At 48.0% G+C, this 20,189-nt stretch overlaps 1 protein-coding gene and 1 non-coding gene across 2 annotated transcripts in view; both read right to left on the bottom strand.

Annotated features, from left to right (window-relative positions):
• Positions 1–20,189, bottom strand: part of TRPM1 (transient receptor potential cation channel subfamily M member 1) — a 110,163-nt gene that overhangs the window by 6,665 nt on the left and 83,309 nt on the right. The gene's annotated exons all lie outside the window — the stretch shown is intronic.
• LOC111761698 (U4 spliceosomal RNA) lies at positions 12,114–12,251 on the bottom strand. Its single transcript, XR_002794979.1, has one exon. It is a non-coding gene; the product is annotated as a U4 spliceosomal RNA (small nuclear RNA).

The raw sequence follows: 20,189 nt of genomic DNA, 5'->3' as shown, positions 1-20,189 counted from the left end.
TTAAAATCTTTTGGTTGTTTTAAAAATTGAGTCCTGTTTTTCTTACTATTGTTATTTTCAGAGTTCTTTATGTATTCTGTATGCCAATCCTTTTTCAGATACTGGATTTGCACACATTTTCTCCCAGTCTATGGGAGATTCCCAGTCTATGGGAGACTCCCAGTCTATGGGAGACACTGCTATTGTCATAGCAGTGTCTTTTGCAGAATAAAAGTTTTTCATTTTGATAAAATCCAATTGATTACTTTTTCCTTTTATGGTTCATGCTTGAGGTGTCATGTTTAAGAACTCTTTGTCTAATCCCAGGTTATGACAACTTTTTTTATGTTTCTTCTAAAAGTTTTATAGTCTTATGTGTCTCATTTAGATCCCTTTTCCATTTTTGGCTAATTTTTTTTGTTTTGAGTTCCATTTTCTGCTTATGAATATTCAGTTGTTCTAACAACATTTGTTGAAAAGTCTATCCATTGCCAGTAAGTTATTTTTTATTTTTTTATTTTTATTTTTTAGTAAGTTATTTTTGAAATTCACCTTTGAAAAAATCAATTGGCCATCTTTGGGTGGACTCTTTTTTCTGTTCCACTTATCATTGTTTCTATCACCTCTCCAGTCTCCACTGTCTTCCTCACTCTAGCTTTATGGTAATTCTTAAAACTAGAGGGAACAATTCTCCCAATGTTCTCCTTTTTCAAAATTATTTTAGCTATTCTGGTTCCTTTTCCTTTCCATTTGAGTGTTAGAATCAGCTGACCTATATCTATGAATTGTTCTGCTGGGACTGTGATTGGTATTCTGTTAATTCTATAGCTCAGTTTAGAGAATTGAGACCTGTACTATGTTGAGTCTCCCAATATGTGAACATAGTATATCTCTCCATTTATTTAAGTTATCTTTGATTTTTTAAAGAGCATTTTGTAATTTTCTGCATAGAGACTGTGGCAGTTTGATATTATTTATGAATTCCAAAAAAGATGTTTGATTATGCTTGTAAACTGGTCTCTTCCTCTGGGTGTGATCCCCTTTGATTGTATTAGATTCAGCTGAGATGGCTTTCGTTAAATTGTGTTAAGATTAGGGCTTTGATTCAACCATGTCAGTAGAGTGTAACAGTCCCTGCTCCCTTTGTGGGCTGTATAAATGGACACTAAATCAAGGAGATGTACAGAAGAAGATACACAGGAAGAGAGAGAGTGCCATGGGCATGGCAGAGGAGGGAACGTGATCCTGGGGCCCTGGAGAGAGACAAGCCATTTGCCTGATAGTTTGCAGCTGAAGAGAACAGAGCAGCTGAGCCTTATGCCGGCCTCCAGCTGAGATATACAGAAGACGCTGGACCCACAGAGCCTCAAGTGGAAGAGGAAGGCTGAACCCGCGCGGATATTGGCAGCCATCTTGCTTCAACAGGTGGTAACAGACACTTGGTGAGAAAGTACTTCTTATAGTACCTTGAGTTGGATTCTTTAGGGCCTTGTGACTGTCAGTTTCTACCCTCAAATAAATACCCTTTATAAAAACCAAATTTCTGGTACTTTGCATCAGCACCCCTTTGGCTGACTAATACACAGATCCTGTACAAATATCTAAGTATTTCTTTTTTTTAAAGATTTACTTATTCCCCCACACCCCTGTTTTGTGCTCGCAGTCTGCTCTCAGTGTCCATTCACTGTGCGTTCTTCTGTGTCTGTTTGTCTTCTCTTTAGGCAGCACCAAGAACCGATCCTGGGACCTTTCGAGTGGAAGAGAGGCGCTCAATCTCTTGTACCACCTCAGCTCCCAGGTCTGCTGTGCCTCTTATTGTCTCTCCTCTGTGTCTCTTTTTATTGCGTCATCTTGCTGCGCCAGTTCTCCATGAAGGCCAGCACTTTGTGTGGGCCAGCACTCCATTCAGGCCTGCACTTCTGCGAGGGCCAGCACTCTGTGTGGGAAAGCTCTCTACTTAGGCCAGCTTGCCACATGGGCCAGCTTGCCTTCACCAGGAGGCCCAGGGAACTAAACCCTGGACCTCCCATATGAAGGGGGGTCCAATCTCTTAAGCCACATCCACTTCCCTAAGTATGTCATTTTTGTTGGAACTCTTCTGAAATGTTTTTAAAATTTTGATTTCCAATCACACATTGCTAATATATAGAAATAAGATTAATTTTTGTGTGTTGACCTTGTATTCTGTAGCTTTGCTGAATTCACTCATTTATTCTAGGAGGTTTTCTGTTTGAATTTTTTAAAAAATGTTACAATTTCTTTTTACCTAACAACCATGCAGTCTATAAACAGGGATAGTTTTATTTTTACCTTTTTAAGATATGTCTTTTATTTCTATTTCTTGAATTATTTTACTGGCTAAAACTTCTAGTGCATTGCTGAATAGCAGTGGTGAAAATGGACATCCTTGTCTTTTCCCCAATTTTAGGGAGAAAGCAGTAAGTCCTTCATCATATTAACTGTAGGTTTTTTGTAAATGCCAGTTACCAAATTGAAGAAGTTCCCTTTTGTTTCTAGTTTGCTGATATATATATCGGTTTGCTCATATATATATATGAGTGGATATTACATTTTGTCAAATGCTTTCTTGGTACCAATTGATGTGATCATGTGTTGTTTTTCTTTAAGCTGTTAATATGGTAGACTACAGTGATTGAGTTTCAAGTATTTAACTAGCTTTTCATTCCTGGAATAAACTCCATCTGGTTGTGGTATATTATTCTTTTTATATATTGCTAGATTCAATTTGCTAATATTTTTGTGTCTATGTACCCAAGGGATATAGTTCTATAATGTTCTTTTTTTTTCATATTGCCTTTGGGTAATGCTGGCTTTATAAAATGAGTTGGGGAGTGATTCTATAATTTAGTATTTTACTTTGCTAAAGGCTGCCAAGACAGTATACCAGAAATGGGCTGGCTTTAATACAATGGGGATTTCAGTTCCGAGGCTGAGAAAAATGTCTAAATGAGACATCATCAGGAGACGCTTTCTCCCAGAGCTGCAGCTGCGCATGTGCAGGGTCTGCCAGCCTCTGCCTTCTCCTCCAGGTGCTGTTGCTTTCACCTTCTGCCTGCCTCCATCTTTCTCTCTGCTCCTGTGGCTTTCTCTCTCCTGGGTTCTGTTAATTTCAGTTTCTAGCTTCTGAGGTGTACTCTCTCAGCTTCTAGAAGTTCTTCTCTGTGTCTCTTCATGTGTCTCCCCTTTATAAAGAACTCCAGTAAGAGGATTAAGATCTACCCTGGGTCATGCAATCTAATCAGAGTCCCTTAACTGAAGTAATTTAATCAAAAGCTCCCACCGACAATAGGTTTACACACACAGGAATGGATTAGCTCTAAGAATATGATCTTCTGGGGTCCACCCAGCTTCACACTGTCACATTTAGTATAGATTTTTTAGTGCTTTTTCTAGGGATTGCAAAATAGAAAAAAATGTTTCACAGTCTATTTAGCAAACTATTTTACCACTTCATTGGAATGTAGAAACAATGGCAATTTATAGGTCTCTTTCCCCTTTCCCTTTAGGCAATATTTGTCATATATTGTATCTCCATATATTGAAAACCCAATCAGACAATGATATAAATTTTGCTTTCAACTGTTGAACATTTTTTAAAGAACTCAAGAAAAGAGTCATTTTTATGTTTATCCATTTACTTACTATTTCTGAAGTTCTTCTTATATTCCTGATATTCCAAATTTCCTTCTGGCATCATTTCCTTCTTTCTGAAGGGTTTCCTATAGTAATTCTTTTAGGGCAGGTTTGCTGGCAATGATTCCTCTTAGTTTTCCTGTCTGAAAATGTCATTATTTCATCTTCATTCCTAAAGGATTTTTTTTTGTGGTGGATATATAGAATTCTGGATTGACAACTCTTTTCTCTCAGCACTTAAAAACGTTGTACCTCCATGGCTTTGCATGAGAAATCTGTCATCATTCAAATTGCTGTTTCCCTATAAGTACTGTGTCATTTTTCTCTGGTTGATTTCAAAAGTTTTCTTTCTTTTTTGTTTTCAGTAGTTTCTAAGATGTGTCTGGGCGTGAGTTTCTTTTGGTCAGTCCTGTTTGGCATTGTTGAATGTCTTGAATCTGTAAGTTTTTTGCCTTTCATAAAACTTGAGAAGTTTTCAGTTAGTATTTTTTACAATTTTCTGCACCACACTATTTCTCTTCTTCTGGGACTCTGATGGCACAAGGGTCATACATTTTGTCTCACAGGTCCCCAGTGTTCTGTGTTTATTTTTCTTGTTCAGTATATTGTGTGTTGTTAAAATTGGGTAATGTCTATTGATATATATTCAGTTTTTCTAACTCTTCCCCTGCCATTTCAGTTCTACTCTTGAGCTTACCTAGTCAATTGTTATGTCACATATTATGTTTTTCGTTCTAAAATTTTCTTCAGTTCTTCTTTATATCTTCTATTTTTGCTGAGACTTTCCATTTGTTTCAAAAGTCTTTGCAATTTTGTTCAAGCATTTTTATAATAGCTGCTTTAATGGATTTGTCAGATAATTCTAACATCTGTGTTGTCTTGGCTTATATCTACAGATTCTTTATTTACCCATGTGAGTTCAGAATTTCCATATTCCAAATTATTTTGGATTATATACTTAACAGGTTGAAAATTATGTCTTGAGACTATGGGCCATATGTAAATCCTATGGAGGGAAGTGGACTTGGCCCAGTGGTTAGGGCATCCGTCTACCACATGGGAGGTCCAAGGTTCAAACCCCGGTCTCCTTGACCCGTGTGGAGCTGGCCCACGCACAGTGCTGATGCACACAAGGAGTTCTGTGCCACGCAGGGGTGTCCCCCGCGTAGGAGCCCCCACGCGCAAGGAGTGCGCCCTGTAAGGAGAGCCGCCCAGCACGAAAGAAAGCGTAGCCCGCCTAAGAATGGCACCGCCCACACAGATCGCTAACACAAGATGGCACAACAAAAAGAAATACAGCTTCCTGTGCCGCTGACAACAGAAGTGGACAAAGAAGACGATGCAGCAAATAGACACAGAGAACAGACAACCTGGGCGGGGGCAGGGGGGAATAAATAAATCTTTTAAAAAAAAAATTCTATGGAGAATGTTGCTTTTTTTTTCATTTAAAAATTGTTATTGAAGTATATAATTCATACGTGAATAAAAATAAATAAGTGTACTGTAAAATTTGTGAACTTACAAAGCAAACATGCATATCATCATGTAGGTCTCCCATACATCACCCTACCACCAGCACCTTGCACTGTAGTGAGACATTTGTTACAAATTATGAAAGAGCATCATCAAACTATTACTACTAACTATTGTCCATATCTTTCGTTTGGTGTTATTTTTCCTCACCCACCTGATTATTAACACCCTATATTAGTATTATGTATTTGTTATAGTTCATGAGAGAATGTTCTCATATTTGTTCTGATAACCATAGTCCATCTCCCACCACAGGATTTACTATGTTATACAGCCCCTTGCTTTATACAGTCCATTCAAAGTGTATACTTTGTGGCTCTCATTTTTATCACAGAGTTGTGTCATCACCTCAGTTAATTTTAGAACATTTTCATTAGTCCAAAAGGAAAAAATCCCATACCTCCTATTGTTGTCCCTTAGAATTGATACAGTATCTTTTTTGCCATTGCATCTACCCATCCACCTGCCCACCCACCAATCCATCCATTCACCCATCCACCCACCCACCCACACATCTACCCACCCACCCATCCATCCATCCAAAAAACATCCACCAGTCTTTACGTGGGGTCTCTGTGCACGTGTTGGGGCACATCTTCAATACTGAGTCAGGCAGTTCCCACTCTGCCTTAGCCTCCACCACCTGTTTGCAGAGCCTCGAGCCTTCTTAGCTTTGTCCTGAGCATGCCACAGTCCTGTGCATCTGCGGGGCTGTCTAGATTCCCAGGAATCAATTCCTAGGGTTTAGGTCTCAAACCCCTTATAGACATCTCATTCCCTCACTTTCTCTCCCAGTCTTTTTTATTGGTTTATTGTTTGCCCCAACTCTGTTACCTCTTGCCTTAGGTGGCAGGTACTAAAACTTTACATTTGCCTGCAAATGTTTCTGACAACGCCCCTCTACCACTGGCTGCTTTAACGCTCTGCCAGTTCTGAGTTAGGTAAAATAAAAATAAGCCTTCGGAGCCTGTTTTCCAGGGAGTCACCAGACAGCACAAAACACATAATTACAATTTTTGTTTGCGTCTGAAGTCCTTTCTGCTCCCTCTGGTACCAGGAATGTGGGCTGGTATTTTCAAGGCTACTGCTCCAGGAAGCAGAGAATGAGCCTGGGGTGAGTTAAAATGCCACAAAGCTCGCTGTTCTTACTAAAATCCAGCTGTTTTTCTTGAATAAGTGTTCCCCTAAGTTCCTGCAAGCCTTTGGTTAGTTTCCAGAGTCCTGAAAAAGTTAATTCTGGCCGTTTCTGCCAGTTTTTGTTGGTTCCTTACTTTACCATTCTTGCCGATGTCACCCCCCGATGCCTCTGGTGGGCTAATAAGGAGGAGAATCACACACACACACACGCACAGCTTGGCGTGAGCGCTGGAGCTCATCAACGCCTTTACCGGGTTCCTTTCTCTAGTCCCTCCCTTCCACCATCACTCGGTTCTATCCAGCTCCCTGGGGTTCCCCTTTTCCACTCTCCACCCAGAAAGCGGGAGTTTCATTAACCCTCTCTGCCCCGAACTTCCACAGCTGTGCCCACTCTGAGAGCCAAGTGGCGGGAGTACAGAACGAGGAGAAGGCCACACGGTTGGCTTTGATGTCGTGGGCAGGGACTTTGCCGGTCCCTGAATCTCCTGCAGCTGATTCAAGGGGTGGTGAGGCCCTCTCGGGGACTCAGTCACCTCCTTTAATAGCGAAACATACGACCTCGTTTGTGCCAACCTGATAAAGCAGGAACGTTAGCTATGACACCCAGCTCCTCTGCCTCAGCAAGCTACACCGTCATATTGCTCTTCACTCAAAAATAGTAGCAGCTTCCCGTCGCATTTAAGATAAAATCCAAGCTTCACAGTAGTGATAGGTATCAAGGTTCAAGGGGGACCTTGTGATCGCCACCGGAAACCCATCCTCTAGTATGAGGCTGACACTTCGTCAGTGTTCCGTGCAGCGCTACGCAAGCGCAGCGTCAGCCTCCCGAGTCCACAGCACCTCTAATCCTGACCTAACCAAAGCGCTGCCACCCTCCCTTCCCGCCTCCCCGCGTTCGATCAAGTCACCCTGCACGAAGAGGCCATCCTCGTCAAACGAATAAGTCAAGTGTTCTTAGGACTCGAGGACCCAGTGAGAAACCCAGTTCTCCCGCATGCAGCGCTCTGATGTTCGCGGAGAGCCAGGGGACTCAGCTGTCCTGGTGACGTGAGGCGCCCCAGCCGTTGTACGGGACGTCACCTGCCCTCCTAGCTCAGGCTTGTTTAATTAGATGGACAGACCGCTCTTCATTACAGGGCAGAGCACCTTTCAAAGGAACGTTCATTTTTAAAACTATGCCAGGGCTGTCTTCTGGATATTTTCAAATCGTTTGGTCAAATCATGTATAATTCTTTTTCTAGTATGACTAAGACTTGTCTGGAAGGGACTATTTGCCTGGATGCTGGTACGATGCAAAGCGTGATTTCTAATAAACTGTAATGCTGATTTCTTATCAGCTCTACTTCGATCCATTTCCTCCAGTTTGATTTCATAGCTTCTGTAATTATTTGTGGGTTTGGATTTTCTTATAGATCATAAAAATAGTCTCATTAAGTTTTTATTTCACACACTGTGGTAGCATTTACGTCACAGCAAATCTCTCCTGTTTAAGAACATGTTTTTAAAAGGCATTAAGGCTATTTTTCTAACCACAAAACACAATTTCTCAACTGGCAAGCCTCAAGAACAATTCCTGAGGGCTAGCCTTCCCCATTCATATATCAAAACAAATTACAAACAAATGGAATCTATAAATTGTCTGGGCCTGTCTGCAAACAGAATTTTAAAGCTGCATTTGATTGACAACAGTGGTTGCCACACCCTTAGCTGCACTGTGTTTATCTCTACTGAAATGACCCGGGAACAACCCAACCCAAAGCTAAATTTACCTAGTCATTCTTTTTTTTTTTTTACTTATTTTTAAAAATATTTTTAAAATTTATTTTTAAAAGATACTTAGATTACATAAAATGTACCTACTCATTCTTGAGGTAATAATAGCTGTGTACCCGTCTCCTCCGTTTTCTCTGGAGTGTAGTTCGTCCTTTCGGCTTTTCTGCTAAACAGGTACATGCGTATGCCAGATCAGTCTCAAAATCTGGCACACAGCAATATAATTCTACTTTTTGTTTAAATTAAGAAAGTGAGAGGTAATGGCACCAGATTAACAACTGCCATTAGCCATCATGACTCTTAATGTCTGTTTATTTGTTTTTGAGGGAAAAGAGAAAGGCTGTTTCTGGTTAGTATTGTGTCAGTTTGGGGGTTACCTTTGAGGTGGGTCCTTAGTCCCATTAGGGATGAAACTGTTCCACCAGCTCCTGTGATTTATAAAACAAAACTAACACTGATAGCGTGAAGGTGTGATAATGAACTGCAAATGCTGCACAAATGTGAAATGAAAGCAAATCTCTAAATGCCTTTATCTATACCTTTGTATATGGCTTATACCTTAAAGCATTTTAAGTAACTAAAACACATTTTTTGTTAAGGCATTGCAAAAGGTTTTATATTTCATCCAAATAACAGGTACAACAACATATAAACTGGTGGAATTTTTGTAGTAACTTCCAAGAGAATACCTTTGTATGGCACAACTTTACTGGGCCTTGCACAGACTCTTGTCTATTAAACACAAGGTTGAAATACATATTCTCATGGTTAGACTGCCTATGTGTCTTTCCTAAGAACAGGACTCAAAAACTTGGAGCTCTGAAGTAAACCAGTTATTAAAACTTGTTTTATGGGCGCATCTTTTCGTGTGTAGTGATCACCCTTTACCTGCAAGGCATTCCATAAATTATATGGGAACATTTCCTTAATGATAGAGTTCAATGTTAACATAAAAAACATATTGTTAATGAACAACTACATCCAGTTCATACTTGAAGAAACCCATGTTTCAAGATGCTACAGGATTCTCTGCTTGAGTTCTAAGAATATTCCTACCCTGTAATTAATTTTACGACAGATCTATAGATGGTTAAATTGCTTAATCCCCTCCAAAATTTACATCCAGCTGCTTTAATTCCCATCTACTTCCTTATCCAGAGTTGCCTTTTAAATGTAGTCATTGTAGGGAAAATACCCCGGGTAGCATCTTGCTGTGCTAACAAAGTTCTTACATGTGAAAGACCAAAGACTACTATTAAAAGAACCTGAATTGTCTGAAATATCTCATCTTTCTCATTCTTTTTAATCAATAGTATACTGAACAGTTACTAAAAAGTAGAGTAAGTGTGGGAGGTCGGTAGGAGGGGCCGGGAGGGAACTAGCGGGGGGGGGGGGGGGGGTGCGAAGTCCAAGGGGCACTAGGTAGCCCCCAGGCCGAGCCTGCGTTGGCAGTTGCAGCGTTATATGCCGGAGGAGGAGGGGGAGGAGGGCCAGGAGGCCCAAATCCGGGCCACGGGGCGGGCTCACGCCCGGCAGCCGGGGGCGCAGCAGCGGCGGAAGGCGGAAGCTCGCCATTTTTGGCGGCGGTCTGCTCAGGCCAAGAGGAAGGCGGAAATCCGCCATTTCGGGGTGCGGGAGCAGACCATGAAGAAGGCGGAAGTCCGCCATCTTGAGTAGCAGGGGCAGATGGTGCGGAAGGTGCGGAAGGAGGGGAGCTAGGAGCTGGCGGGGGCGACCGGGCGGGGGGCGTCTCTTCTAAGAGGCTGTCAACCTGCAACCTCGTCGTCGTCAGGAGCAGCGGAGCCGTCCTTCTCGCAAGCGTAAGCAGTAGCGGGGGGGGGCGGAACCGGGCGGAGCGGAGCCATAGAGGCTACGGGAAAGGGAGGACCCCATGCCGGGAGCGGAGATAGGTAAGGACTAGGGGAAGGGGGAAGACGTGCCGTAGTCCAGCCCAGAGGGCAGACGCGAAGAGTCCGGTTCCTAGAATCGGACGGCGAGAGTCCGCACCTCAGCGAGAGGGGGACGGGAGTCCGGCCTGAAAGGGTCGGACGGCAAGAGTCCTGCCCTGGGCGATTAGAGGTCCCAGGGATGGACGAGAGTCCAGTGGACGAGAGTCCTTACCTGCCAGAGGAGGGAAGCGAGGAGAAGGGCGCAAAGGGGCGAAAGGAGGAGGCAAGGGAAAAGGTTGCTGGGGCTCATGAGCGTCCCGCGGCAGAGCAGTAGCGGCAAGGCAAAAGGCAGAGAGTAGGACTACGAACACAAAGGTGACGAGAACAGGGGAGGAGGCAGAGGTGAAGGCAGGGGTGGAGGTGCTCAGGCACACGCTCCTGAGAGTTTTATTGGTGCCTCTTGATCATAGTGGGTTGGTATAAGCCCCCGACATGGAAGGAGAAAGCCATCCAGCGATTCTCCCAGACTGCCGTGGACCGTATGAGGTCGCCAAGATTCAGGAGCAGCAATGCAGAGCGAAAAGATAGGGGTGAGAAGAGAGGAGGGGGGGGCCGCCAGGTTATGGAGTGAGGCGGCGGAGGTTCTTGGGGCCTTTACCCTCAGAGCGGTGCAGTGGTGGGGTTGCTTTGGCCCCATGTTGTGCTGTAGCGGGGTTGCTTTGCCCCACGTTGGGCGCCAGTTGAGGGACGAAACGGGGTCCCTGTTATGGGACGAGCGGGGTCCCTGTTGCGGGACGAGTGGGGTCCTGTTGTGGGACGAGCGGGGTCCCTGTTAAGGGATGAGTGGGGTCCCGTTGTGGGACGAGAGGGGTCCCTGGCGTGGGGAAGAAAGCCTCATACGGCTGCTGAGGCTTCCCTCGGGGGCTTCGAAGGCGTGGAGGGTGCACGACCCAGGAAGGAGTCGCGGAGACAGGCTGATGGCACAAGTCTGGTCTATTGTGGAAGGGGATGCAGATATATAGGATTGGGGAGTGGTGTGGCGGGTTCTGATTGGCTAGGGCAAATGCTGTTTCCATATAAGGCAATGTTCTGGCATTGGGCTAGTGATTGGCCAGTAGAGTATGTGCTAACTCTTGATAGGCTGACACTGTTACTAAGCTGATAGGTGGTTGTAAGCTGTTGCTGGGCAAACAGCGTACTAAGAGATTAGGTTTAAGGGAGGGGAGAGGGTAAGTGAGAGCTGGGCTAGGCGGGAGATAGGAAGGGGGAGGGCGGTGCCGGCCAGCCGTTAGCAGCAAAGGCCTAGTCAGGCGTGGTCACTTTGTCTAGGCCCAGTGGGCAGAGGCAGTGTCACCTCTTGCTGCACTGTTTGCCACTGAGGCAAGCCGGGTGCCCCTCCTCCCACAAGTAAGTGTGCTAGGATTCTAGAACTGTGCTGCGTCATGAGTGTACACCAACATGGCCACACCTCAGCCCTCCACGATTTCTAGAATTCAAGTCATTTAAATGATTAGCCACTTCTGGCTGCGTCTCACCTCTTCTTCAGGTGAAGCTCTTCCTAACACGCTTACTTCCGGCATAACAACACCATTCCCTAGCCCTTCATCTCTCACCACCAGGGCCCCGGGGCTGGGCAGGGATACGTGGTAGAACGTGCAATGGTACAATGGGAATATGTGAACGCTGTCCTTTGCAAACACGAGCATCTTTGTGGTATCCCTGTAGACTGGTTCTTCAGAACATGTTAGTTCCCTTTTTTCTTCATTTTACACCATCACCAACAGTCTACGAGAGTTTCACTTGCTCCACCAGCTCTTGGTGTCCCCCCGCCTGCCTTTTGGCTCCTTGCCCATGGGCTGTGGCGTGTCACTGCCGATGGTCCCGGTGGCCCTGCTGGCTCACTGTGACCTCGCGCTCAACCCCCGTGGACGCCCCAAGACTGCGGATGATTCCTCGGCCATGTCCTTCCCTTCCCTGCTCTCATAAAGGCGAACCAGATCCTCTCCACCGGCTGCAAGCCCACAAGGCTGATGGCGGGTGCTGTTGCCATGCCTATCGTTTCTTTCTGTTGGGCCAGACTTCCCGTTAGAGTAACACTCTTGAGCGCTAGTAACACTCCCGGCCATCCTTTATTCTTGCTTTTATTTTTCTCAGGTTCCATAGAGAGTCAAAAATTGCCAATGCTGACTAAATTCCACGTCATCACTATTGGGAAAAGTTTTCAATGTGCAATAATCACACCTCAGATGAACCTCATTGGCTATGATACCACCACTGTGCAAAGCTTATTCTTGCTTTTTTTTAAAAAAAAATTTATTTTTTATTCTTTTATTTATTTCTCTCACCTTTCCTCCCCCAACCCCCAGTTGTTTGCTCTCTGTGTCCATTTGCTGTGTGTTCTTCTGTGTCCGCTTGCATTCTTGTGTGGCACCGGGAATCTGTTTCTTTTTGTTGCGTCATCTTGCTGTGTCAGCTCTCCATGTGTGCGGCGCCATTCCTGGGCAGGCCGCACTTTCTTTGCACGGGGCAGCTCTCCTTGCGGGGCATACTCCTTGTGCGTGGTGCTCCCCTATGCGGGGGATACCCCTGTGTGGCATGGCACTCTTTGCGCGCATCAGCACTGCATGTGGGCCAGCCCCACTCGGGCCAAGGAGGCCTGGGGTTTGAACCGTGGACCTCCCATATGGTAGGCGGACACTCTGTCTGTTGAGCCAAATCGGCTTCCCTATTCTTGCTTTTCTGATTGGAGTTTGGGGTCAGGAAATCAGTGTATCTCTTTTCTCTCTCTGGGAGCCCCTTTGTCTTGGTTTTATTTTATTTTTTTTAAAGATTTATTTATTTATTTATTTAATTCCCCTCCCCCGGTTGTCTGTTTTCTGTGTCTTTTTGCTGCGTCTTGTTTCTTTGTCCGCTTCTGTTGTCGTCAGCGGCACGGGAAGTGTGGGCGGCGCCATTCCTCGGCAGGCTGCTCCCTCCTTTGCGCTGGGCGGCTCTCCTTATGGGTGCACTCCTTGCGCGTGTCTTGGTTTTAAGGAAAGCTGAGTGGGGAAGTCTGGTCACCTGTGTGAGGGGAACAGACTTCCCTCAGCACCTAGGCTGCCTGTGACGGGGTGGGTGGTCCCACTCTAGAGGGGGTGCATTTGTTCAGAACTGAGCCATGCCCTCCAGTACAACTTTGATGTCTAATAAACCTAATATTTTTGTTTTATCTCTGCCTCATGCCTGAGTCCTTTTCTGCATTGGCACTCAATGTTCTTTGACACTCTTCGAAAGTGTCATCTCTAGGCACTTCAAAACTCTAACACTTAATCCCACTCCCCTCCCATCATCCCAGCAAACTCAACTCCAATTAATTTCTAAAATGAAGACATTCAGATGGTATCTTCCCCAAACTTCTCCAACCCTGCGTGCTTGTCTTTCGATGACCTTCTCTACATCAGAAGAATCCCCGTCCTTCTTTCTAAGACTATTCTCCCTTTCGGGTCCTCTTCTAGGTAGTGTCTTGTTTTTCTCCTTTTTGTTGGGATCACCGCTGTCAGCACCTTCTCTGCCTGGTCACATGGGATAAGGATGCCAAACAAGAAGATCTCAAGGTCATGGATTGCTCATTTCCCATCAAGTCTACAGGGTATCCAACACCTTAACCACCAGATCCACAAGTCTATCAGGGGACTACCTAACCCAGAAGGTTTTGGGGGGATCAGAACCTGCTATAATAGGCTTAGCCAGTCTGAGACCTACAGCTCCTTAAGTTCAGGGTCAACTGTACTTAAAATGTATAATTTATGAGTAATCAATTGCATACTTTGGACTTTGTCAATGTAAGTAGAATATCTAAAAAATGTAAAGAGGAGGAAATATACCACATTTTTTAAAAAAACCTATACTAATGTACTTACTATAATTAAACATTGTTTGGTGCTAAGCTTCCTTGCAGTCATAGAAAAAAGGAAAGTACACCCTCATGTAATTCTCATGGTCTGAGAAAAGGAAGTTTAATCATCTGTCCAACCTGTGAACTTGTGATTAAGGGACCTCACACCATGGAAAGAATGATGTGTTCAACAGAGTATTTTCAGAGGACACAGAGATGTCCTATAGCCTCAACTGCTGAAGATACATGCTACCAGCTGTTGACCTGGTACGATGAGAATTGAGCAATGAGGTTGAAGAGCACTGCCTTGGCCAAAAGGCAGAAGTTGTCTATAAATTGTTCTCATCCCTCCAGCCTTTTTTTATTTTTATTTTTAGGTCCCGGGGCTGGGGATTGAGCCTGGGACCTCACTCAATCACTGATCCACATCGGCTCCCTGAGTTGCTTTTTTTTGTTTGTTTTGGTTGTTTTAAATTTTTTAGGAGATATTGGGAACCGAACGCAGGACCTCCCATGTGGGAAGCAGGTGCCCAGCTGCTTGAGCCACGTCTGCTCCCCAGCAGCCCTTTTGAGGGTCCTAGATTTTCCCTTTGAGCAAGGAGCCGGTACCTGCCAAGGAGCCAGTACCTGCCAAGGAGCCAGTACCTGCCAAGGACCTTGTACCTGCCAAGGACCCAGTACCTGCCAAGCAGCCTGCACCCGCCTGCTTGGTGTTGCTGGTAATAAGTGGCCTTCTGATGGTGATGGGACAGTCATTTGTGCCAAGCCCACTCCTGGTTCCGAATAGTAAAGCTGATGTTTCTAGTCCACAAGGAGCAGAGGTGATTTCTCATTTGCTCTTCCAGGAGGAGAACTCATTAAGGCTGTGATGACAATTGCATTCAAGTCAAGAGATAAACTTCTGAGACATTCGGGCATTCAGAAGATCAAGTTCCTACCTATGGAGATACGTGCAGGCGGAGATACGTGCAGGCCTGGGGATGCAGGGGTGACCAGAGCTGAGGGCGGCCCCTGCCTAGGGGCCTTAGGGCCTGGCTCCTGACCGAGGTGAAAGGGTGAGCTGGTTGAGCAGCGTTCCATAAGGAGCTGGCATGTGGTGGCATCTGAGCAGAGATCCGATGGATGTGTAGAGGCTTCAGAAGGAATGGCGTGACATTTCCTCCGTGCGGGAGGAAATGGATGGGGGCCAGCCTGGCTGGAGCACCTCACAGAGGGCCAGGAAGGCTAGGGCGGGCCAGCGGGAAGGCAGGGCCATGCTGGGCAGGGCCTTGCAGGCTCCGGAGCAGCGTGGTCAGCAGGGCCTCCAAGGAGAGCTGGTGTGTCGGTTTCCTGGGCTGCCTGAGCAAATGCCACACAATGGGTTGCTTAAACAATGGGAATTTTAAAAGCTCACAGCTCTGAAGGAAGGTAAAGTCCACATCAAGGCGTCATCAAGGCAATGCCTTCTCCCCAGAGACTGTGGTGGTCTCCGGCTGGCTGCTGGCAACCCTCGGTCCTCAGCCTGCCACGTGGCGAGGCCCCTGGTGGCATCTCCCGGGCTCTCCCTTCTCTCCTGGGCTCTGCTGGTGCTCACTTCTGGCTGCTCCTCTGTGGCCTTGGTTCTCTGATAAGACTCCAGTAAGAGGATAAGGACCCATCCCGACGCCGCTGGGCCACACCTTAACTGAAGGAGCCTCGTCTAAAGGCCCTACTGACAAGTCCACAGGAATTAAGCTTAAGAACATGTTTTTCGGGGGTATGTACAGCTCAGGCCCCCACGGCTGGCGCTCGAGGGTGTCGGACTGATCTGAGTCTATAGAGCACAAAATGTTTGAGACAGCAGAAACAAACAGGAGGAAACCAATGAGGGCCAAGTGCAGGAAGGGGGCGGCAGATAGAGGTGGCTGTACCTGTGTGGGTGCAGCAGAGGAGAGAAGCGGCGGAGCGTGGCGTAGGACACAGAACTTGATGGCTGTCAGTGACAGAGAGGGTGGCCTCGACATGCCAGGGTCTGCTTGCTGTGCCAGGTGCCTGGTGATGCCATTCACCGAGCCCAGGACCCGGGGTGTGGCGCAAGTTGGGGAGAGAAACCACAAACGTGGTGGCCTGAAGACGCGGGTGCAGGAGGAGGACCTGGACTGGCAGTGAGATGTCAGAGGAAGGTCTTGAGCTGAGGCGCCCCAGTCGGGATAGTGACAGAGCCCGGGGGGGGGGGGGGGGGGGGGCGGAGGCTGCCCTGGAGAGCACCCGGGGCGGGAGTCAGCAGAATAAGGCTCAGGCAGGCGGTCTGGCCCCCATCTGCTCGTGAGTGGCCGGCGAGTTAAAACGGGCTTTTACCCACGTGAAAGGTTGGGGGCATAGGGTGTGGACTAGAGTGGACTTACTGATATTCTACTATGGAGCCATTGTGACTAGTAATGGAAGAAACTGTAGCACTGATGTGGAGACAGTGGCCATGGTGGCTGCTGAGGGCAGGGAGAGGGAAGAAGAGATGAGATGTGGGGGCGTTTTCAGGACTCGGAGTTGTCCTGGTCAGGGACAGATGCTGGACATTGTATGTCCTGCCATGGCCTACTGGATGGACTGGGGGAGAGTGTAAACTACAGTGTAAACCACTATCCATGTGGTGCAGCAGTGCTCAAGATGTATGCACTAATGCAATGAATGTACCACGATGATGAAAGAGGTTGTTGATGTTGGAGGAGTGGGGTGAGGGGGGTGGGGGATATATGGGGACCTCATATATTTTTTTAACGTAACATTAAAAAAAAGAGAAAAGGAAAAGGTTGGGGGAAAGTCAGAAGAAGATGAGTATTTGCTGCCATGTGAAAATTAAACGGAATCCCAGGGGGAGTGGCTGGACGTGAGCTGGTGGTGGGTGCGGCGCTCACTCCTCTCTCCGCCGGTGGCTGCTTTCACGCCACGACCGCAGAGGTGAGCAGCGGCAACAGACCTCCGGAACCTGAACTATTTCCTGTCTGCTCCGCTACAGAAAACGCTGGCTGACCCCTGGTCTATAGCAGGAAACGTGGACTGGGCCAGCGTCTTGTGAGATCTTGGGCAAGTCGCTTTAGCTTTCTGAGCTGTCTGTAAAGTCAGTGGGTGGCACCTGGCTAAGGGCCTATGATTCCCGTGGGAGAAAAGGGCGGGCGCTTGACCCTGAAGCCTGGTCTCTTCTGATCCTGTCCGTTCTGTGTTCACACACAGAAAGGGAGTCCCCTGGCTCGAGGAGAGCCAGGCTTGAGTGCCTTATTCAGCATCACAGACCTGGTCCAAAGACCACTCTGTTAGGCGCTCAAGGATGACAGGCTGTGAGTCGGGGAAACCTCAGCATGTCCCGGGCCGTATGGGGAGAGGCTGGGGAAGCGCGTCAGAGCGGGGACTCCTCTGCTTCAGCCCTCGTGGCTCCTTCTTGCACTCAGCAGAGCCCCAAGGTGGGAGCGGCTGCCCTTCCCCGTCCCCCTCCATGCATACCTCCTCCTGGCTCCTCTGGGCTCATTGCCGCTGGCTCCAGCCCGCTGGCCAGGGGCCCGGCAGTGCCTTGACAGTCAGGACCGTGCCCACCTGAGGGGGCATGCGCCCGCCCCTCTTTCCAGTGCTCCCCTAGGCACCTGCTCGGGTTCTGCCGGCTCCTTCTGCTAGTCTCTGCTCCAACCCCACTTCTCGATGGGCCCTCCGTGCCCCTCGGCCTGACTGCGCACCCAGCCCTGCTTCTCTGCCTGAGCTGCTCTTGTTCTTTATTGTGTTCCTCACCTTGGAACACACCAGGACTGCACTTATTCATGAAGTCACATTTACCACAGTATCCCAAGTGTCTGCAAGCGTGCCCAGCACACAGCGGACCCACATACACGGGTGTCATTTGGTAAAAAAAGCGCTGAACAAATGCCGGTACGTCCTAACTACAGAATATTATATTACCACCAAAAAGAAAGAGGCCAGCCTCTGTGGGCGCTGCTGCCTGAGATGCACTGAGCGGAGGACTGAGCTTCGCAGTCCTGGGGCAGGCTCCTCATCTGTGTGCTCTGAACGGCCCGGACGCTCCGTGCCCCTCCACGTTTGCCTCGCTGCAATCACTATTACAGCTCTTGCAGTTTAAAGAAAATGTAAAGGGCTTTAAAAGATTAGTGAGTAGGAAACCATGTCTCTTCTTTTCTTTTCTCCTCTCAAGACAAAAACGTTTCTTTCTTTAGGGAAACACAGGATGGTACTGTATCCCTCTCAGTGTGTCTCACGTAATAGTACGGCCATCCTGAGAAGGCGTGCTCTTTAAGGGTCTGGCTCACGCGTGTGGCCTCAGCTCTCCAGGAGGCTCTCCTAGGAGCTCGTGGTCTTGATTAGGAAGCCAGCGGGGCCAGCCGCTGCCTGGACGGGGCGGTGCTGGAGGGCTGCCCGCGCGGCGGGAGGCGGCCCCCTCCCGGCAGAGCAGCAGAGGAGCACTGAGCAGCGGCCCCCACTGGCTGTGATGCCTCCGAATTACGGGCGTCTGTACTTTGCACCCCCCGAAAACAGGCCTTGAGGACCAGTGCAGGTGTGATGGGTGCAAATCCAGCTGTGCTTGCTCTCTGCGGGGCCTTTGGGTGAAATCCTGCCTCAGCCCATGGGTGGGTAACAAAAAATGCACTCGTGGTGGCAAGTGCCTATCGAGGAACTTGATGGCTCAGGCTGGAACTTACAAATTGTTAAAATTTTATGAAAAAAGATGCTGAATGAATCACAACCCTGGTTATATAGTAAAAGCCACGGACTGTACACTTTGTATAGACTATATGGTGCGTGAATCCATCTCAGCAGAACTGCTTTAAAATAAAAAATAAACGGTGCAATTGTACACGCTACTTTCCAAGCGCCAGGAGAAAACCGTGAGTTTGGTTCCCACGCGCCAGCTCTCCCAGCAGCCTGGAGGGAAGGGCACGACAGATGGGTAAACCTTGTCCCTGCGTGGGCACGTCCTAGGACTGAGTCATGCAACTCACTGGCCCGCGTTTGAGAAGGTGCGGGACAATGAGCTGGCAAGGAAGGAACTGGCGCGAGCAGCGCATCGGCAGGCCCCGCCCTGCAGCTGAGGGTGCGGTGGCGGGGAGGGAAGCATGGTAAGGAGGCGGAGTGGTGGTGCCGACCTCAGGAACAACCCTGCGGAAGGAAGGTGGATGAAGCGGCAGAGGAGCTTGTGTCCTCCGGCACTTGAGCTTAAACGCCACCACAGGGGCCCAGAGTTAGGCAAAAATAGCTCACGTTACTTCCACTCCCTGCCTCGTCCAGGCTCCTCTGCCATGGGTTCGAATTCCGGGGGAGGACGGAGAGCCCCCTTGCCCTCATGGGCCACATGAGTCAGCCGGGGCGGGCAGGAATGCGTCCCACTCTCCTGCGACCCTGGCCAAGCAAAACAGGAAGGAGTGTGTTTCTACTGCACACACGGAGCCGGGGGAAAATGCAATTTGGTAGTGACCCGATGACCATGTTCCTGGAACCCTGTCCAAGAATGGTAAAAATCCAAACAATGCTGGGGAGAGAGGCAGCGTGGAGACACACACACACGCGCGCGCGCGCGCGCTTTCCACGGTAAAAACTACTGACCCTGATTAAATCCAGTTAATATGCAACCAGTGGAACATTTTGGCTCTCTAGATGGCTGCCTTATCTTTCTTACAAAGAATTAATTTTCAGAGCTTGAAAGCTTAGCAATTACTGTTAAAATGCCAGCATTTCAAAGTTTTATGGAAAATGTCCCTTATTAGGACCAAAGGTTGTACCGGTACCCGTGAGATGCAGGCTGGGTCTGGCTGGATGACAAGGTGGTAGGTCTGAGGAGGGCACAGGGGCATGGGCGGCAGGGGCTGCAGCAGGGATGGGCCTGGACACACCCAGGGCCATGTCAAGGCTCATCCTCATGGGGAATTGGCTGCCGCAATACCCCAGGACCGCCGACCCTGTCTTCCCGTCTATCCACACACACCCCTTTCTGTATCAAGAAACTTGGCTGCTGAGTCCTGGAGGATGTACCGCTTCCCCCTGCGCCGCTTGCTGGAGCTCTGTGGAGCGATGTATTCTCTACCATCAGTCCACCGGCCCTTTGTCCGTTACCTCTCCCAGCTGTGGGCAGAGCAGTGCTGTGCGTGTGCAGTGTGGAGAACTCAGCCCTGGGCCTGCTCTGACCTGCTCCCCGACGCCCTCATGCAGGCCAGCGTTCATTCAGCATTCATCCGCTCTGCACTTAGTAGGCCCCCTCTACACTTAGTAGGCCCCTCTGCACTTAGCAGGCCCCCCCTGTGCATTTAGTAGGCCCTCTCTGCACTTAGTAGGCCCCCTCTGCACTTAACAGGCTCCCTCTGCACTTAGCAGGCCCCCCTGTGCACGTAGTAGGCCTCCCT

Source organism: Dasypus novemcinctus, chromosome 3 (assembly GCF_030445035.2).
Source record: "Dasypus novemcinctus isolate mDasNov1 chromosome 3, mDasNov1.1.hap2, whole genome shotgun sequence".
Taxonomy (NCBI): domain Eukaryota; kingdom Metazoa; phylum Chordata; class Mammalia; order Cingulata; family Dasypodidae; genus Dasypus; species Dasypus novemcinctus.
The sequence above is the reverse complement of the archived record's forward strand: the minus strand, read 5'-3'. Positions and strand labels throughout refer to the sequence as shown.